Source organism: Diceros bicornis, chromosome 5 (assembly GCF_020826845.1).
Source record: "Diceros bicornis minor isolate mBicDic1 chromosome 5, mDicBic1.mat.cur, whole genome shotgun sequence".
NCBI lineage: Eukaryota > Metazoa > Chordata > Mammalia > Perissodactyla > Rhinocerotidae > Diceros > Diceros bicornis.
This window is the reverse complement of record NC_080744.1, coordinates 42,571,282-42,590,548: the sequence shown is the minus strand read 5'-3', so window position 1 is coordinate 42,590,548 and position 19,267 is coordinate 42,571,282. Positions and strand designations below refer to the sequence as shown.

Below are 19,267 nucleotides of genomic sequence, written 5' to 3'. Positions count from 1 at the left end.
TTTACTGCCTTTGTCATTCCCGGGAAATGTCAATGTGAAATCTGTTTGCCGAGTCAATATGCTTTTGGGGGCTGACGGGACCCGCCGTTCTCTTCAAAATGGATGCCGTTTGTTTACAGCCCGTTTCAATTCCCTGCTTTTTGCCTTGAACTGCATTTTATTTGCATGTGATGCCCCTCTTAGCATATGTGCCCTTTGTCCCTCTTCATTCTTTAAAGGCTACTTCCCATTCTTAATTGTGGGGAAATCAAACAGCTCTGACCTCTCTTTTCTCTCCAGCCCTCAATCAGAATTTCTTAATTTCAAGCTCCCATCTACTCTCCCAGAAAATAGCCTATTTCTTTCCCTAGAAATTGTTCCCTGGAGATTGGGATAGGGCAAGGTCAGAACACAGCTAAGATGGGATAAGGGAGTGAGAGCTTGTGGTGTCAAGAGATGACCAGGAAGGTCTACAGCAGTGTCTCAACCTCAGCACTATTGGTATTTGGGGCCAGATAATTCTTTGCTGTGGGGCTGTCCTGTGCGTTATAGGATGTTGAGCAGCATCCCTGGCCTCTACCAACCAGTGCCAATAACACACACCAAAATGTGTTTCAGTTGTGACAACCAAAAATGTCCAGGAACATGCCAAGTGTGCCTGGGGGTGAGGGTGGGGGCACCCCTAGTGAACCACTGATCTAGGAGTACGACCAGAAATGATCATTTCCCGGAATTGTTTTCTCCTCTCAGTGCAAAAGAAGGCAAGAGCCCCAGGAACTCCCGCAAACTGCACCAGAACTGAAATGCGCAGCTCTCTGATACCCTGAGAAGCAGAGGTTTTCTCTTCTCCACCACTTGGAGAGTTTCTAATTTGGCCAGGAAGACGTGGACTGAGACTATGGCTGTGACCATCTGCCACCCTCACCCTTTTGGCCAAAAGCAGCTTTCTGGTCTCCCATCTAGGAACGTTTACCCCAGCAAATAAGAGACTCTTGTCTTTAATGTATTTGTGTGTCCCTACCCTTCCACTGCCCCGGCCCTCTAAAGAAGACTTGTCCATCCACAAGCTCTTCTGCCTGAGTCATGGGGAAGGGGTAAGGTGGGGTAGGGTGAAAGCAAGGAAATTGAGAACAACGAATTTTGTCCTCTTCGGGGTGTTCAAGATATACAAGCAAAGGACCTAAGTTGGTCTCTCAGTTGTGTGGACCGTGTTTTTTCATCTCAATGCTGCTCTAGAACTGAACTACATGGATCATGGATTTTATAGTTACTACACTTTTATTTAGAGGGGATTTAACTTATGCAAAGAGTCTCTGCAAAACATTATCTGAGATGGAGTAGAAAAAAGAGATATTGTAATCCCAATTTTACTGATCAGGAAATTGAGGCCCAAAGAAGTCAAAGGACACACTACAAGTAAACTTCAACACCCTTGTTCTCATTTCCAAGTCTGCTCTTTCCACTTAAAGCACCATATTGGAGCCAAACGTTTCTCAGGCACACAGCTGAGCTTGTGGTATCTTTTTGTGCTTTGTAAATGATCTGTTTATGTACGTTAAATAAGCATGTCTAATGTGATGGAAAAGTTCTCTTTTCATAAGGAGAGAAGACTCAGCCTCAGCAGCCTCAGTTTACCCATTAATAAGCTCCTCCATGAGGGACAATGTGTTGGGAAGCCTGCTGCCGTTCCACTGGGCAGTTTGCAGAGCCTGGACTCTTAAGGAGAGAAAAGGTACCGATGGGTGTGGTGGTGAATGGGGCTGGGACACTGAGCCAAGCCTGGGTCTCCAGACAGCAACACTTCTTCATAGCAGTAAGCCTGGGGGGTACGAACCCAGCCTCGCCGCAGGAGGTGCAAGAGAAAAGAGAGGTGCAAAGAGAAAAGGCTGCTTGTTTTGTCAAAGCATCAGTGAGCTCACCCCACAATAACTGAATGTGATTGTCAGACACAAAATAAAGGCAAGAGAGATGGGTAAGAATAGCATTTTCAAATTATTCCACAGCAGTGCATTGCTTTCTGAGAATCAGGAGGACATAGATGCTAGTCTAGCCTCTGCAACTGACTTTGATCAAATCACTTCTTGTACACATTCCACAGGTAAGATTTAGAAAAGGTGATGCCCACCCCAGTTGTCTCACAGGGAGGGGCTCAAGTTAGATATCAGATGTAAAAGCCCTTGCAAATGGTAAGGTATTTTATAAAGCATGATGATATTGTCAAGGGGATGAAGGATGGACTTTCAGAGGAAAGGAGGCACATGCTAGGTTGACCACCCTAGCGGGTTGAAGAGTGCCCCACAAAATTCATGTCCACCCAGGACATCACAATGTGACCTTATTTGGAAATAAGTTCTTTGCAGATGTAATTAAGGTAAGGATGGAGATGAGATCATTCTGGATTAGAGTGGGTCCTAAATCCAATGAGAGTGTCCTAATAAGAAACAGGAAGGGGCCGGCCCCGTGGCTTAGCGGTTAAGTGCATGCGCTCCGCTGCTGGCGGCCCAGGTTCGGATCCCGGGCGCGCACGGACGCACCGCTTCTCCAGCCATGAGGCCGTGTCCCACATACAGCAACTAGAAGGATGTGCAGCTATGACATACAACTATCTACTGGGCCTTTGGGGGGAAAAAAATAAATAAATAAAATCTTTAAAAAAAAAAAAAGAAACAGAAAGGACACACAGAGACACAGAGAACAAGGTGATATGAAGATGGAGGCAGAGATTCAAGCAGGGCTTCTATAAACCAAAGAATGCCAAGGACTGTGGGCAAGCACCAGAAGCAAGGAGAAAGGCCTGGGACTCCCTCGGCGCCGCCAGAGGAATCAGCCCTGCCAACAATTTGATCTCTGACTTCTGGCCTCCTCAACCGTGAGAGAATAAATTTTTGTTGTCTTAAGCCACCTAGTTTGTGGTAATTTGTATGGAAGCCCTAAAAAACTAGTACAACCATTTTGTATCTAAGGGACTAGGACTTTAATTTTTCCTCTAATTTGGGAGGACTGGAGCATCTTGGGCCAAACTGTCCCTACCCTCATAGTGTGGATTAGGGGTAGCCACTAACAAACCCCAAACCCCCTAAAAGGAATCAAGCGCATCGAAGAAGGCTTGATCCTTCAGCCCAGGGAGGATCACAATTAAACAGCCACAGCAATAGTCTGAGGATGCTAAAGGTTTCACTGGGAACCCAGATTTTTTTTTTTTTTTGAGGAAGATTGGCCCTGAGCTAACATCTGCTGCCAATCTTCCTCCTTTTTTGGTTTTTTTCACCCCAAAGCCCCAGTAGATGGTTGTATATTATAGTTGTACGTTCTTCTAGTTTCTCTATGTGGGACACCACCTCAGCATGGCTTGATGAGCAGTGCATAGGTCCATGGCCAGGATCTGAACTGGAGAACCCCAGGCCGCTGAAGTGGATCACAAGAACTTAACCCCTATGCCACCGGGCCAGCACCACGTGAACACACATTTTCAGACAGGGTTTCTCTTTCCACTTTCTAACTTCTAGATTACCGACATGTGGGAGTCCTTCCCTAACCGCATCAGACCAAGGGGTCCAGAGGGAAGCGCCTCAGCTTTTATAAGAGAGTTAAACTGCCAGCAAAATCCCAATTGTCCTTTGTATGCTGCCACCCACTCACCTGTGGACAGACACCTTTAGGAATGCTTAGGACGGGTCCGCAAATGTGTATGTGCCTATTTTCCCCCATCCAACTCCCACCATAGCAGAAGACTGTGAGTAGCTACAAGATTATTCTGTGCCCTAATAACATGACCTCACATGGAAAGACTGAAATGAGATTTGTTCTGCATGGGAAGTCAGCGTGAAAGGTAGAAAGAGATAAACATTTACTTAGCAACTAGCCTTTGCAGGGAACTTTGCACGTGAGCCAGCACAGGGCCTAGAACATCGAAGGGGCTCTGCAGTAGTAGAACCATTGTAAAGGAGAAACACTGACAGAGCAGGGCTGGAGGGGAAGGTTGGGAGGCAGAGCAGCAGGAGCAGGAGCCATGGAAACGTATGTGGAGGGAGAGAAGCAGATCACCCACAGATGGCTGGAGAAAGCAGCAGATGGTAAATGAAGATGATGGAGAAAAAAGCCAGAGACCCAAAGAGTCCTGTGTCGACAAAGCTACAGGGGGACTGGTCCACGTTCACTTAATGAGAACCTGATGATTAAATGTTCATCAAGGAAAATTAAAATATTCTGCTCTTCTGAAACAAAAGTCTCCCTCTTGATTTAATGATTTAAAGAAGAGTTCCATCAGGAGGCAGCCAGCTGCCACCCATCTGCACAGCCCACAGGGACAGATGCCATTTAGCTGGGCAGTGAGGCACAGGGAATGAGTGGCCACCTGGTTTCAGAGAATGTGGGAGACAGAGTCGTGTCCACAGGGGTTCCCAGTCTATTTCTAAGGACTTCTCATAAATCCCCCCTACCCAACACTATGTTTGGACAGTATTTTTGGCCAAGCAAACTACATTTGTTGGGTCATCAATTACTTGTTTCCCCCATTTTTCTATTAATTATTGATACACCTTAGAACCACACAAAGCTTCTGATCAATGTTGGATATTCACTGTTCTCACACTCAAGCAATAGAATCCCAGGCGAAAGCAAAGAGATGTGTGTTCTTGCTAGCCCATACAGCCATTTCAGAGGGAGATGCATGATCTCCACCTGACCTTCAGAGATTCAGAAGATTGCTCACGGAGTTCCAGCACAATATGCATTGACCTCTAGGGTCAAAGGATCCAAGGCTGGAAACCACTGATTCACTATGATTTTGTCTATAGGCTGGTTGACCCCCTGGTAAACCTGTAGAGTGGGTTCCCTCTAAGTTTCTATGGCTTTTTCTCTTCCTGTCAGCTCCCTTCCAACCACCATTTAGACATCTAATATCTCCCAACCATGTCAGAACTTTGATCAAATCAATTTATTCTTTTCCCTTGTTGATAACATTATTACATAGGTCAGATTATACTACAGAATAATCCAAGAGACATTCAAATTCTTAAAACTTGGAGATGGTTGTTTTCTGTATCATAATCCTTTTTTTCAGTTGTGATAATTATAGACCGTGCCTCAGTCTTCAGATGTCAGGAATGTCACATTTGTTTTTCTCAAGACTGGTCCAAGTCCAGCATTACCTTCTAGGAGCTCCCCACTCTCCCTTGGATGGTGCAGGGCCCCCAGGAACTTACACAGTCCAGAAAGAAAGCCCTTTCAACCTCCTCTCTGGGCAAAGAGGAACCCTGGTGTCTGTTTCAGCGGCCTTCCCTGCCCTCACCCCTCTCTGCCTCACAGTGGTGCTGCGAGCCTTCTTCAGCCACTGCTGGTCCACGTAGCTTTGCTTATCCCAGCTCCACACCCTCCATGGTAAGCAATCTGGGCTCTAAACACCACCACAATTAGTTACCAATCACTTGTAACTGCTCCTCCTCTCTCAGGGGTGTCTTTTTCCCCCCGACCAAAATGTCCTACCATTACCTTAATAAGATTGTAGAAACACGGAGGCTTGTTTATCACTGTGAATTTCAAAGGGTGCAAAGAGGAAGAGGAGGTTGGTGGGCAAGGAGGAATTCCTTACACCTCTTCCTAATGAGGTACCCACAGACAGGAGAACACACACTAGGTATAGATAACCTACTGCCCCAAATTTGTGAAATTATAAATATATATTCACTGTAGGAATTTAGAAAATAGAGAAAATTAAAATAGCCTTATGTAACTCTTATGATTCAATAACACAAGGAGGCATCGATTAGCATCAAGAAGATCAAAATGAGGTTTGCCGTTGAAGCCATGCTAAGGAGATGCCACTGGACAGCAAGAGGACTATGATTCACGTATAGGTTTACAGTCCCTCGTCCAGAATTCTGACATCCAAAACCAGAATCTTTTCTGTAATTCATTTGGTAGCAAAACCTGACCTGAACTGACATGTGGCTCTTTATGGTCTTTATTTATCCCAGTTAGTCTGAATATTAGTATTTTTCTATAGAAATACATATTGGTATAGTTGGTTATTAGACAGTACTGGAGGTGTTTCATAATATATATGTTGCATTTCCAAAATTCAAACGATTCTGAATTCTGAAACCTATCTGCTCCAAGTTTTGGGATAAAGGATTATGAGCCTATAATATCCTAGTCTTTGAGTAATAACTTCTGCCAGGAGAAGTAGGACTAAGAACACTCATTTCTTTAAGATCTTAAACAGGATATTTTGTTTTAACATTGGGTCACTTCACAGGCCTAAAATTTAAGCTATTAAAATGCAAGCCTGGGCCGGCCCCGTGGCTTGGCGGTTAAGTTCACGCGCTCCGCTGCTGGCGGCCCGGGTTCGGATCCCGGGCGCGCACCGACGCACCGCTTCTCCAGCCATGCTGAGGCCGCGTCCCACATACAGCAACTAGAAGGCTGTGCAACTACGACATACAACTATCTACTGGGGCTTTGGGGGAAAAAATAAATAAATAAAATAAATTAAAATGCAAGCCTTTTTATCACCAAGATTTGTGCCCTATAGACATTCTTATGTCATCTCTAAACTCCTCTTACCTCTGGGGAGTCTTGGGGATAGGGTAACATTCAGGGATAGAATGATGATGGGAGCTTGAAAGTCGGGGATGGAGTGAGGGTTAAAGACATCACTTGATTTTTTTTTTTTTAAGTTCAGTAGTTATTTTTTTAAGGTCATAAAATAGATCTGAATATCACTACAGCAACCAAATGGCTATATCAAAATGTCACGAACCCCATGAGAGAAAGAAGGAAATCTTTATAGCTACTAAAGGAGAAACTGTAGCTGCTCCCAGGAGGCCTAAGACCCCTGAGAGATAAATGGCACCCAGAAATCCAGCCAATGCAACACCATAAGCACATAGGGCGGAACTGGAAAGCACAGGCCTGCTTTGTTTAGATGGCGTGGCATTGATCCTCACAGGCTTTATTTTATTTTGTTTAATGTGAATAGCTTGCCACCATTAAAACTTAGAAGTTTTCATATAAATACCTGGTATCTGTCTTCTGTTGAACAACCTAAAGACCTGGCAACACCGGGCCCACGTTCATAATGGCAACAGTCGTCTTGAGCTGAGGATAAGTTGTTGCACCATTTTAGACAGGCGTGACCTCTCCATTTCACCGCAGCCCCCACATTCTCCTGGGAGCTCCACATGGTCCCTGCCAGTACTTGGGAGTGAGACACATGCTTTGGCCACCCCAGGACCTCTGGGGTACACACCTTGGATTCTGAGACGTACCAGTGACACGTTGGGTCACACATGAGTGTGGACAAGCTGGGAAAAAGGGTTTTCTCTGCAGGGAGGACTGACAGCCTTGCTCCAAAACACTCATTTGTGGAATAATAAGTAGTAAAATGATCCAGAGAAATCCCAAAGGGAAGCGCTGAGTGGAACTGAGAAGTCCATGAAGATTTTTGCCGAAGTAAAATAACAAGACTGGGAAGCAGTGGATGCAGGCGCTCTTAGCTGAAAAGACCCTCAGGGAACAACTAATATAATTATTTTCACTAATGAGCAATTTGTTGCATTTCTCCCAGGCAGATACAAACATGCCTGATATTTATAGGATACCTACTAAGCACAGGTGTTTTACATACGCTGCCTCATTTACTCGTTAAAACAGCCCTGGGAGGCAGGTACTATGATGTCGATTTTAGAAATAAAGAAATGAGCCCTAGAGATTTTAAGTAACTTACTCAAGGACACTAGCTTATAATTGTTATAACCAAGATTCAAACTTAGGTTTTTATGACCCCCAAATTAATTCGCTTTTCATTATACCACTAGACCAAAAGCAAATGTTTATCTTCGCCACCAAGAAAGTAATTACTCAAATAATAGAGTATCGTTTTAACTATTTCCTCTCTTCTTTTAATAAAAATTACTCTCAGGACCTAACCTAGGCCTGTTATACCTTAATGTGAATTTAAATCATTTTGGAGTCTTAATGGAACCTGAAAGACTTTTCACCCAAACGAAAAGAGATAAATACTGTAGGGAAGAAGGGCACTTGCTGGTCTCAATAAAGTCCGACAGCCTCTTTAATCTTACTTAAGCCCTCTCCAAACTTGCAATTATGACCTGGGAGGCGTGCTCAGAAGCCCTGTGTTTAAGTTTTCCCTATTAAGCCCTGATCGGTGCAGTCACAACCTCCTGGCAAGGAGACAATATGGAGAAGGATGAAACACGGATTTTTCAGGCAGTGCAAAAATCTCTGGCATCCAGGTACCTACCGCATGATCTCAGAAAACTCAATTATTAATATGACCATATGAACATCATTTTATTGTGATTAGATTTCACTTTAATTTAAATTTTGTTAAAGCCACAAGGGAGCAAAGAAGCAGTCTCGTGAAATAAATGAGTCAGTCTCAGTTTTATTTTTCATGTTTGCAAACCAGGGTTATCGGCAAATCTTATCAGTCAGGCAGCAAATTACCAAGAACTGCATTAAAAATGTGTATAGTCATTTTCATTTTTGAAAGATTCAAGACTATAAATAATTAAATGCGTTAGACATCTGTTATTTATGAGCTGAAATGACAGTTTTAATTTAGTTCTTCATTTAGCTGAGCCTGACGTATTGTGACTCTAAAGGAAAGCACAAGAAATATCTAAAAATGACATCTTCCAGAGCCTGCAGTGACCATAGGTGCAAATCAAAGCCTGGGTGTTTTCACTTCCCTTCAAGGCCTGTCAGGACACAATCTTCCTTCGTGACCTTGTGTTGTCTGTCCTCGGGAATTCTGATTGGCTGACAGACCAGCCTGCGTCTGCTAGTTTCATCGTGTGAATCAGGCAGCTTAGTAAGAGCTATAAACACATTCTCAATTAATTATACACACGGAACTAAGTCACTAGATCAGATCTACGGACCGCTTCAGGGAAATGCTAAAGAATTCATACTGCCTGCCCTTTCCTTTTCTCATGCTAGAGAAGGGTTGTTATTTGGGTTTCCCAAAGATGTGCAAAACCTCATGGATTATGGAAAGGAAGAGGCAAGAAACAGATATAGGAGTCGTGATTCAGAATCCAAGGGACAATATGTTAATAGTTCAGATGCACTGCAGTCGCAAACTCAAGTCAGAAAATGACAGAATCATTTTTGGAAATGAAGGATCCCTAACCACACGGCCCCACAAACTCACACACATCAGCCATGTGCCCCGTGATGACACTCCTTTGGATTCCTGGCTCAGAGGAAGTGTGATTTTCTGCAGCTTGGAGTGTTCCGGAACTGCGGTGAATCCTGAAGTGACCCCAGCCATAGGTGATGGGGAATCACAACACCTAGGCCCCTGTCAGAGCTGCTGCAAGTGTGGCAGGTCACATTACCTGTGCTCAGCCAGCTAAGAAGTGTGACATTTGATTGAGCATGTCAAACATTGGCCCCAGCCTAGGCTATAGTTTGGAAATTACTGCAATATTGAATGTTTGCTAACTGATTCCAATCCATAGGTTGATTGATTGATTTGCAGTTTGTCGATTTTAAACAATTGGCCTTGTGAATTTTTGTCTATGTGTTTGCGCTTCAGGCGTGTAATGCATAAAGCACTCGGACTCCTGAGGAAAAGGACTTCTGAGGAAAATTCACCTGCAGAATTAGGTGAATTCTGAGTGCCTAGAATTGCTTAACAGGTTAACATGGATGTACGGTTCAAGATCATTTGCAACCACATTCTCTTTGGGGAAAGGAGGACCAATATGTTGTTTCCAATACAGAAAATATAAATCAGGGAGCAAACCAATGCTTTCCAGCAGAACTGGTGCACATAAGGTAAAGACTCCTGTGTTCCCCACTCCTGCGTCTTTCCAAACCCCCAGCTGGGGCCACTTTGCCCTCCCTCAGCACTGGGGCTGATCCTGCAGTCAGAGAAATAGAAGGACCCCTGGAGCTCAGGGACTTGCATCCATAGAGACTGGGGTGCTCCTGCCCTGACCCTGGATCCAGTACTAGGACTCCTTCTTACAACAAAAACCTGTCTTATCTACCATTGTCCATGATGTCCCCAGAATTCCCAAGTCCTTGCCTTGATCTCCTTTAATTCCTCTGGGAGCTGGAATCAGCCTTGCTTGACCTTCTATGTTAGTTCCCTAGAAACTACTGTCCTATCCTTTAAACCTACTGCTAATACTCAGGTCAGACTCTGTGATGCGGCCAGTCTAAATGCCTACCATGACATTCCTGAGGCTCCCCAGGCCACCAGCCAGGACAGCCACTGGTTGCCTCTGCTGAAACTCCCCAGCATCTGTTTCATCTCCTTTCTTCCTCACCTGCTCCACCCAGGTGGGCCTCCTAGCCTCCAAGGCTGGCCCATTCTCACAATGGCATCCTAGATCTGATAACTAGGCGTTTATCTTTTCCCTCTGCTCCAGCCAACAAGCCTGATTGACAGCTTTTTGGGGATTTCTGACTTCCCCCAGCTGCTAATCCTGCTCCTCACCCAGCTCTGTATTCTCCTGCTCAAATTAATCTAGGCAGGAGCTGATTTGGCTTGTAATGTGAGGTTAATTATGGAAGATGATAACATTTCTAAATAAAATGAGCTTCTTGCTTTTAAAAATCCAAATTAAAATAAAACCAGAAGAAAATCATTTTTGGTTACAAACCACAGCCCCAGTTCCCGACTCTTGTGAGCACTTCTGCCAGCAAAACTTGCTCTTTTCAGCCTCGTGGATGTACAACCTGAGCATCACACAGGGCCGCACCTTCAGAAGGGCCCTGCACTTGGTTTAATGCTCTGCTGTTGCTGCCGAGCTTAATTTTACCTTTGACCTTGTGTTTCATAAATGAAGCCCAATGAAACAATGAGGCATGCACCTGAGCAGAGGCAATATGCTTGGTATGCATAGTTCCCATAGTTCCTTGCTGCCCCGCTGGCATAGAGCGTTCGATGCCCCGTGAGCCTAGAATTCCAGTGGACCCACGATGTGTTAGCAAGACTCAAAGGGACTACAAGGTACCTGTTACATCTACAACTGAGTGTGCAGGGACACTGACAGCCCCAGGAGGCCACACTCTCCATTCAGTCCAGAACTTGCTTCGAACACAGAAAGAAGACAGTGGTGTTCTAAGACACATGAATGCCCAAGGAGCCCCATCACATCCTTTCTTACTTGCTTGTGTTCCTGCCGGGTACTTCCAACCACTTCCATTGAAAATGATGATGTACGAGAAAAGACAGAGCAACCCATAGTTCCCTTCCTTGCAGTCCTTCTTACTCCTCAGTAGGCAAAGGTAGAGAGTGTTGGTAGAACATGCACATATCAAGAAGTGAAATAAAAACAGCTGAGTTAGTTTTGTGCAATGTTTCCACTGTTCTGGTCAGAACAAAATACATATGCATGTGTTTTATATGAAATACAAATTGTGTAATTTCAGTGATTCTACATATGAGTAGAATGTTCTTACATTTGCATTTAAAATGGACATTGCACAATATAAAGTTGAACAGTAAAATTCATGCTACCAATCTAAAATTTCAATTTATCTTTACCTAGAATGACATTAAATAACAAATAAAAATCACCATGACAAGTTGTAAGAGAGACCATAGAAGAGAGGAAAAAGCTTTATATTTTAGCACATTTAGTTTCAATTTTTCCTGCTTTTTGAACAAGGAGCCTCACATTTTGATTCCTCACTAGGTCCCACAAATTATATGGCTGGGAGCACGCTCGTTGGGCCAGCAGGGAGGAACTTCCTTGTGCAGCCCAGACTGGCCGGAGGGCAGTCCAGGGGCGGCCTGCCTCTCCAAGCCTATGTGTTCATCTCTGTGTTTGCATCTTCCTTCTGAGACCCCAGTGCTGTGGTTCTTCTGCCCCAGAGTTGGGTTCTAATTCTGACCTGATGGACTGACCTTGAGTCCTACATAGCTGACTTGGGTGTGGCACAATTTTGGCCACTGACACCTGAGGCCCAAGCCCCTCATCACCTCTCCACCTCTACTCACCAGGATATTCCTGCTCACCTGCTCAACACTGTTCTTCCACGTCCTCCAGCTTAGCAACCTCACTCTGTCGCTCTGCCTCCCCCAACAGTTCTGTCTTCTCACCAAGGTCCTCTGTCCAACCAGCTGGGCCAGTTCTTGGCCACATGAAGCCCCCTTTATTGGTTCAACTCCTCTCTTGGGTTTCCCGTCACCAGGGATCTGCCACTTGGTACTGCCAGACTCTCTATCAAACGGCTGACCCCTGCAGATGATTGGAGTGCAGAGGACCAAGGAGCAGTGCTGGCTGAGGCCAATTACCACGACGGAGGGAGGGAAGCCCTGCCCCATGAAAGCAACCTCATAGCTCCCTCAGATGTTACTTGGTTGTCTGATAGAACCGAAGTCCAATCATTCAAGACCACATACATCAGACATTGTCCGTCTCTGTTCATTAAAACCACCTGAGGAGCTTTTAATAAAAACCGATGCTGGACACCCAAACCGAGTTCTAGTTGGATTGGTCTGGTGTCCAGCCCAATACTGGTATATTTTTTACACCTTCTTCAGAGGACTTCAGTGTGAAGCCACACAGAGATCCAGCCATCACATAAAGAGCTGAGCTAGGGCTAAGGAGCAGAGCTAAGAATGGATGACAGGACCAACGTGGTTACCTCGAGATCACCTCCTACTTCCACCTCTTGAGTGGCTCTGGATGAATCACTTTTGTCACTGAATATCGCTTTCTTCCTGTGCAAAACAGAAATAATTTTATATAATCCTGCCATCGATGCTGTAAAATAAGATTAGAACAATAATACATTCCTCACATTTGCCTAGTAATTCACAATTTCTAGCACTCTTTCAGTCATCAGACCCTAAGATAATCAGGGCACACTTGGGAGACATTGGGTGGTGCTCTAGACTGAATGTTTGTGTCCCCCCAGAATTCATATGTTGAAACCTAATCCTCAGTGTGATGGTATTTGAAGGTGGGACCTTCAGGAGGTGATTAGGTCATGAGGGTCCCGCCCTATAAAAGAGACTCCAGAGAGCTGTCTTGCACCTTCAGCCAAGTGAGGTTATGTCAAAAAGACCTCCATCTATGAATCAGGAATCAGGCCTCACCAGACACCAAATCTTCCAGCACATTGATCTTGGACTTTCCGGCTTCCAGAAGGTGAGAAATAAATTTCTGTGGTTTATAAGCTACCCTGTCTGTGGTATCCTGTTACAGCAGCCAGAACAAATTAAGACAGGTGGGGAGGTGGAAGCATGTAAGCAAGCACAGATGACATGGTTAGTGTCATGAAGACACCTGGCTGGTGTACTTTGCTCCATCTCTGAAAACTTCTCCAGTGTGACTAATGTTTTGAAAAATGAATACGTTAATAAGACACAAACCCAAACTTATCAGCAACATTCTCAATTATTTATATATTTTTTTATTTATCCACGTATTTTTTCATAGAGAGATGTTTCTATCAAAGTAACGATCTTTTAAGTGGGTGAACTGCCCGATCCTGCTCTTTAATATAAAACATCCTGGTCAAGAACTTCAAGGAGACTGATTGTGAAAGCAAAATGTCTTCTATCTTGTCAGTGATTCTCACTTTTTCTCTTTTTTTCCCTTTTCCTCTTCCTCCCTCACCTACATTTCTCTCACTTCAGCTTTCTTTGCCTTCTCTTTCATCTTCTCTTAATGACTCACATGAGAAGAGACTTTTCTCAAGATGTCTAGTCCAATTCCTTGGCTGATTCCACTATTAAGTGACTCTTCTGAAGGTGACAAGTCGGCCATCCCCCGAGGCAATCCTGTCGCTCAGCCTTCTCACTCGTCAGCAGGAGCCTCAGACTATACAACACAAAAATCTCCCTGCAGCACCTATTATGTTGGCTTCTCTTTCTTCCATGAGGATAATTGGTTTCCAGCCTGCTTATAATATCTTGTTTGATATCTAGAGAAAGTTTTCCCATTTCCTTTCATCCCTTTCTTATAACTAAACATTGTGTCTTCAAAAAGTGGGCAGTTTTCCTCAATGTCCTCACCTGTCATTTTCATACAGCCATCTCATGGGTGGCGGAGGGGCTTGGCTTTCCCAGCCCTTACCCAGCAGTCACTATCTGGAGCTGGCCTGGTCCCTGGCTACTTCTTGAAGTTGGTTGCAGGTGGAGTCAGGTGGTGGAGCCTGGAAATTGAAAGTAATTGCAAAGAGCACGACCTCAGGGCCTTGTGCCTCAACATCTTGGGCCTTGGCCTGCAGTTATGGGTTCCTCCTGGCTGCCAGGAGGAAACTTGCACTCTCAGAGGCAGTGCATCCTAGTGAGCCCAGACTGCCCCAAGGCAAGAGTCAAAGAGCCATTCCTTCTCTTTTATGCCTGCAGTTGAAAATGCAAGATGTTATTACCAGAAAAGGCCACAGGAAGGATATTCGTTTTTCTTGTTGTGCTTTTTTCCTAATTCACAAACACACACACACACACACATATGCCAGACCCACACACTCTCTATATCTATCTCTTTATAATTTTTCCTCCTCAATTTCCTCTATTCTTTTTCCTTCCCATGTCTCTCCTTCCTTTAGAAATAACCACTGACTGGGCCAGCCCCGTGGCTTAGCGGTTAAGTGCGTGCGCTCTGCTGCTGGCGGCCTAGGTTCAGATCCCGGGCGCGCACTGACGCACCGCTTCTCCGGCCATGCTGAGGCCACGTCCCACATACAGCAAATAGAAGGATGCGCAACTATGACATACAACTATCTACTGGGGCTTTGGGGGGAAAAAATGAAAGGAAGGAAGGAAGGAAGAAAGAAAGAAAAGAAATAATCTCTGACTTTAATAAACGAGAAGTATATACATCTTCATTAAGTAATTGGTGAGACACCTTGAGATAATTAATTGTGGTCACTGAGGAAAGTAAAAACACTTAATTCTATCAGGATCCACTCTTCTTTTTTAATAGACTTTATATTTTAGAGCAGTTTTAGGTTCACAGCAAAACTGAGCAAAAGGTACAGAGTTCCCATTTACTCCCTGCCCCCACATAGGCACAGACTCCCCCACTATCAACGTCAACGTCCCCCACAAGAGTGGTACATTTGTAACAACTGATGAACTTACATTGATACATCATTATCACCCAAAGTCCATAGTTTACATTAGGATTCACTTTTGGTGTTATACATTCTATGGTTTGGAAAAATGTATAATGACACGTATCCACCATTATAGTATCATACACAATAGTTTTCACTGTCCAGGGGTAGGGCCCCTCCCACATCCACACACCCAACTAGTTCCTATAAATACAAGGACAACCATATAAAGATGCAGCCTCCTCCAGAGCAAGCACCCAAGGGTCACGGTGGTTTTCTTTATTCCCCTTTTGGCCTATGGGCATCTGGAGAACCAGAGTCCTCTATCACCTATCTTCATCAGGCTCTGTGCTAGACCTTAGGAGCCTTACAGCAAGACTTCAATAGGTAACATTAAGAGTTACTCTTTTTTTGAGTAGTATATATAGATTAAGCAGTTTATGTTTTACCTCATTAAACAAATCATAATGATCCTTCAAGTTGGGTATTATTTTCCCCACTTTACAGATAATGAAACTGAGGCTCAGGTAAGTGATGTGCCCCACGTCACATGCTAGTAAGTGATGATGCCAAAATTTGAACTCAGATCCATCAATTCCCAAATCTTTACTATTTCTACTATTCCCCTCCCATGATGTCTCATGTTTGTTTAGCAGATAGAGTCAAACAAGGCAAAATCTTTGACATCTCTTTTGTTATCTAATTCCCAACTCTTTCAAGCAATTAACAAGCTCTGGCTGCAGCTTGTATATTTCCTTAGAACCACCATCAGAAACAATCCTTGAGTGTGGACACTACTATGGATAACCCTGGCCACCAAGGCTGAGCATCCCAGTGCATCATCGCTGTCTAAACCTACACTTCATGTGACAGCAAACGACAGACTCAGGTCTAGATTGCTTCTGAATGTCTAAGGGAATCGATCTCAAATAGCAGGGGATGGTGAATGTCCTAAAATGCCCAGAACCATGTGGAAATTCATGAGATCTCACATAGAACTTATATGTGCTCCACGTCTTAACTGTGAATTGCAAAATAACCAGGCCATGCTTAATAGTGAAGGTAACATATTAACACTGGAAGCTTTGGAAAGAAAACCATTATTCTCCTGTGCTTCAGATGCTTGTCTGTAAACATTTTCTCACCTCAGAACTCAAGCGACACAAGGCCATGGCTGATGCTGTGAAAGTTGTTGACTATCAGAATCTCGTGAGAGCTAAATGTAAAACAGTAAAGCTGTTGAAAGATTAATTCACACCAATGGCAAAGAATATCCTTGCACTAGGCAGTGGCTTATAGTTCTAAAAACACTAACATGGGCAGGCAAACTAGAACATTCCACTCCACTACAGCCTTCCAACAACCTCTCTTCAATGAAGGTGAGCAAGTGCATCTGCATTAGTTATCTATTGCTGCATAACAAAGTACCCCAATATTTAGCAATTAAAAAAACACATACACATTAATTATCTCACAGTTTCTGTGGGTCAGGAATCTAGGAGCAGCTTAGCTGGATCCCCTGGCTCAAGGTTTCTCATAGGCTGCTGTCATCGCAAGGCTCAACTGGCAGAGGACCACTTCCAGGCTCATTCACATGGATGTGGGCAGGATTTGGTTCCTTGAGGGCTGTTGGACTGAGGGCCTCAGTTCTCACTGACTGTTGACTGGAGGCCTCCCTCAGTTATGTGGGTCTCTCCATAGGGTCTCTCCATAGGGTAGCTCATGGCATGGCAGCTGGCTTCCCTAAGAGCAAGCAAGCCACAGAGCAAGAAAGGGGAGCTAGACGGAAGCCAGACTCTTTTTGTAATGTGATCTCAGATATGACACCTTATCACTCTTACCTATTCTATTAGTTAGAAGCAAGTCACTAGGTCCAGCCCACACTCAAGACGAGGGGATTACCCAAGGGCCTGAATGCCAGGAGTTGGGGCTCATTGAGAGCCAACTTAGAAGCTGCCTACCCCAGTGTCATTGGACTTAGTACAACAGAAGCATTCAGGTCAGGCCTTAGGATGCCCCTTTCCCACTCTTGCTCCATAAACAGTGGCTCCCACTCAGCTCTGGATGATGTTTGCATACACTAGCGGGACCTAGTGTACCCTAAAGGAGGTGGGCTTTTGTTTCTGTGGGGTTGGTTCTATGTTGTAATATTCCCTGATAATCTCTGCTTCATCCTAATAGAGTAATATTCAGAAAAACACATGCATTTGGAGTGAGCAGACACACACACACAAAAATGACAACTTTTTCTCATTTTTTTTTAATGCAGACTGAGTAACATCCCTAAAAAATGAACCTCATGAAAGCGGAGAAAAAGAAAAGGCTCTTTAAGTATCAGAGAAGAGGGGCCGGTCCTGTGGCCTAGTGGTTAAGTTCAGCGCATTCCACCTCGGCAGGCCAAGTTTGGTTCCCGGGCTCGGACCTATATCACTCGTCTGTGGCCATGCTGTGGCAGCGACCCACATACAAAATAGAGGAAGATTGGCAACAGATGTTAGTTCAGGGCAAATCTTCCTCAGCAAAAAATATATATAGAGATATATATATATAGATATATATATATATCAGACAAGAAACCTGAGTTCAAGTGTGCTTTCAATGGGAACTAATTGTATGACCTTTGGCTTCCTCACCCACCAAAAGAAAAAAGAAAAGGAAAAAAAGATGGTTCTAATCCAACTCCCTCAAAGGCCTTTATCCAGCTCCTTTCCAAGGAGAATTCTCACAAGGGCTCCTTAGGAGCCCAAGGTCAAACAAGGTCATTTGCCCTATTTTGACACACCCCCAGGCACCCCGGAACCCTGGTCAACTGGTCGCCTCTATCAGTGCATCTAAATTCACACAGTAGCCAAAGGCTTTTTTTCCCCCATAAATATAATTTTAATTGTATTGATGATGAAACTAAAGCACTGAGTGATTCAATAGTTTGTAGGACCACACAGTAGCAGAGGCCAGGCTATCAATAACCCCAAGAATTGTGCTGTGATGTGTCAGGTCTCATAAAATGACAGGGACAAATAATTCCAAACGTGGATATAGAGCAATCTCATTATTAATGAATATTCTGAACTAAAAGCTATTTTCTAGAGAAACTCGTTCGATTTTTAAAATAACACACCATATACAATCAGCACCATTCCATTTAGCTTGTGTGTAACTTGGGTAAGTTACTCAACTTTCTGGGCCTCAGTTCATTCACGGTAAAATGTGGGAAAGAAATAACTCTTTGACAATTGTTGTGAGTACTAAATTAGATATACTATCTAAGGTACCTGTCATAATATGTGGTTAAAACACTGTACCTGTAATTATAATATATTTTATAATTATATTTTTTATTGTAATTATTAATTCTCTTGACTGACTTAGAAAGAAAAATTCATGTAGTGTGTTTAAGGTGACAGTATTAAAGTTTGGGGTCATTATGGACAGACTTTGAGTAACGTCCCTTCTCAGATAAGCATCTATCTGTTCTTCTTTCAAGGATCAAAGAGTTAATCTGGAAACGTTTGAGATTGGTCCCCAGGAGATTCCAGGGGCTAAGGAGCCTGGAACCCCATAAGAACAGGGTTTTCTGAGAACCTGAAATTCCCCTCCCTTAATATAGGTCACCTTCCTAACCTTTGTATTCCTCTAAATTCTACAAGTCCTCTCTCCTTTTTTTGTCACCAAAATCCTAGATGCATATTTTATGTTTTCTCAGGCAAGTTGACATAATTTCACTCTGCACTTAATAATTAATTTTGTCTCTTAATCTTTGTATGTAATACTTTGAATGTATCTCTAGGTCTTCCATATTATTTTTATTTCATGGCAAGGAGACTTCTGATAATGAATGTATGAAATATGCTTATAACAGTGCCTGGCACAAAATTTTCAATGAACGCTGGTATTAGTGTGGCTGGACCAACGACAGCTAGCTAATACTTATTGAGGACTGACTCTGTGCCAGGCACTGTTAGCCAAAGGCTTTTCTGTTGGGGTCAGATTATCCAGGACCAATGCATTAACCAGGACATTTTTAAGCCATTTAATTGGTATTCAAATTGATGATCCAGATTCTTTCTCCCTCACAAAAACAGATGCTGAATGATGCACAGGACGCTGAGATAGTCCTGTGGAGGGTATACTTTGAAAAAGCTTTTGCAATCTCATCATTCCCAGCAGCCTCACACATAAAATTTTTGATAGCTGACAATTTAACACATCTAACTAGAAACAAATCATCATCGTT

At 43.7% G+C, this 19,267-nt stretch overlaps 1 long non-coding RNA gene across 1 annotated transcript in view; it reads right to left on the bottom strand.

The window, feature by feature from the left end:
• Positions 1–12,338, bottom strand: part of LOC131405406 (uncharacterized) — a 38,962-nt gene extending 26,624 nt beyond the window's left edge. The window contains exon 1 of the long non-coding RNA XR_009219962.1: positions 11,127–12,338. This is a non-coding gene — a long non-coding RNA (uncharacterized LOC131405406). The remainder of the gene's footprint in view (positions 1–11,126) is intronic.
• Positions 12,339–19,267: the final 6,929 nt, after the last annotated feature.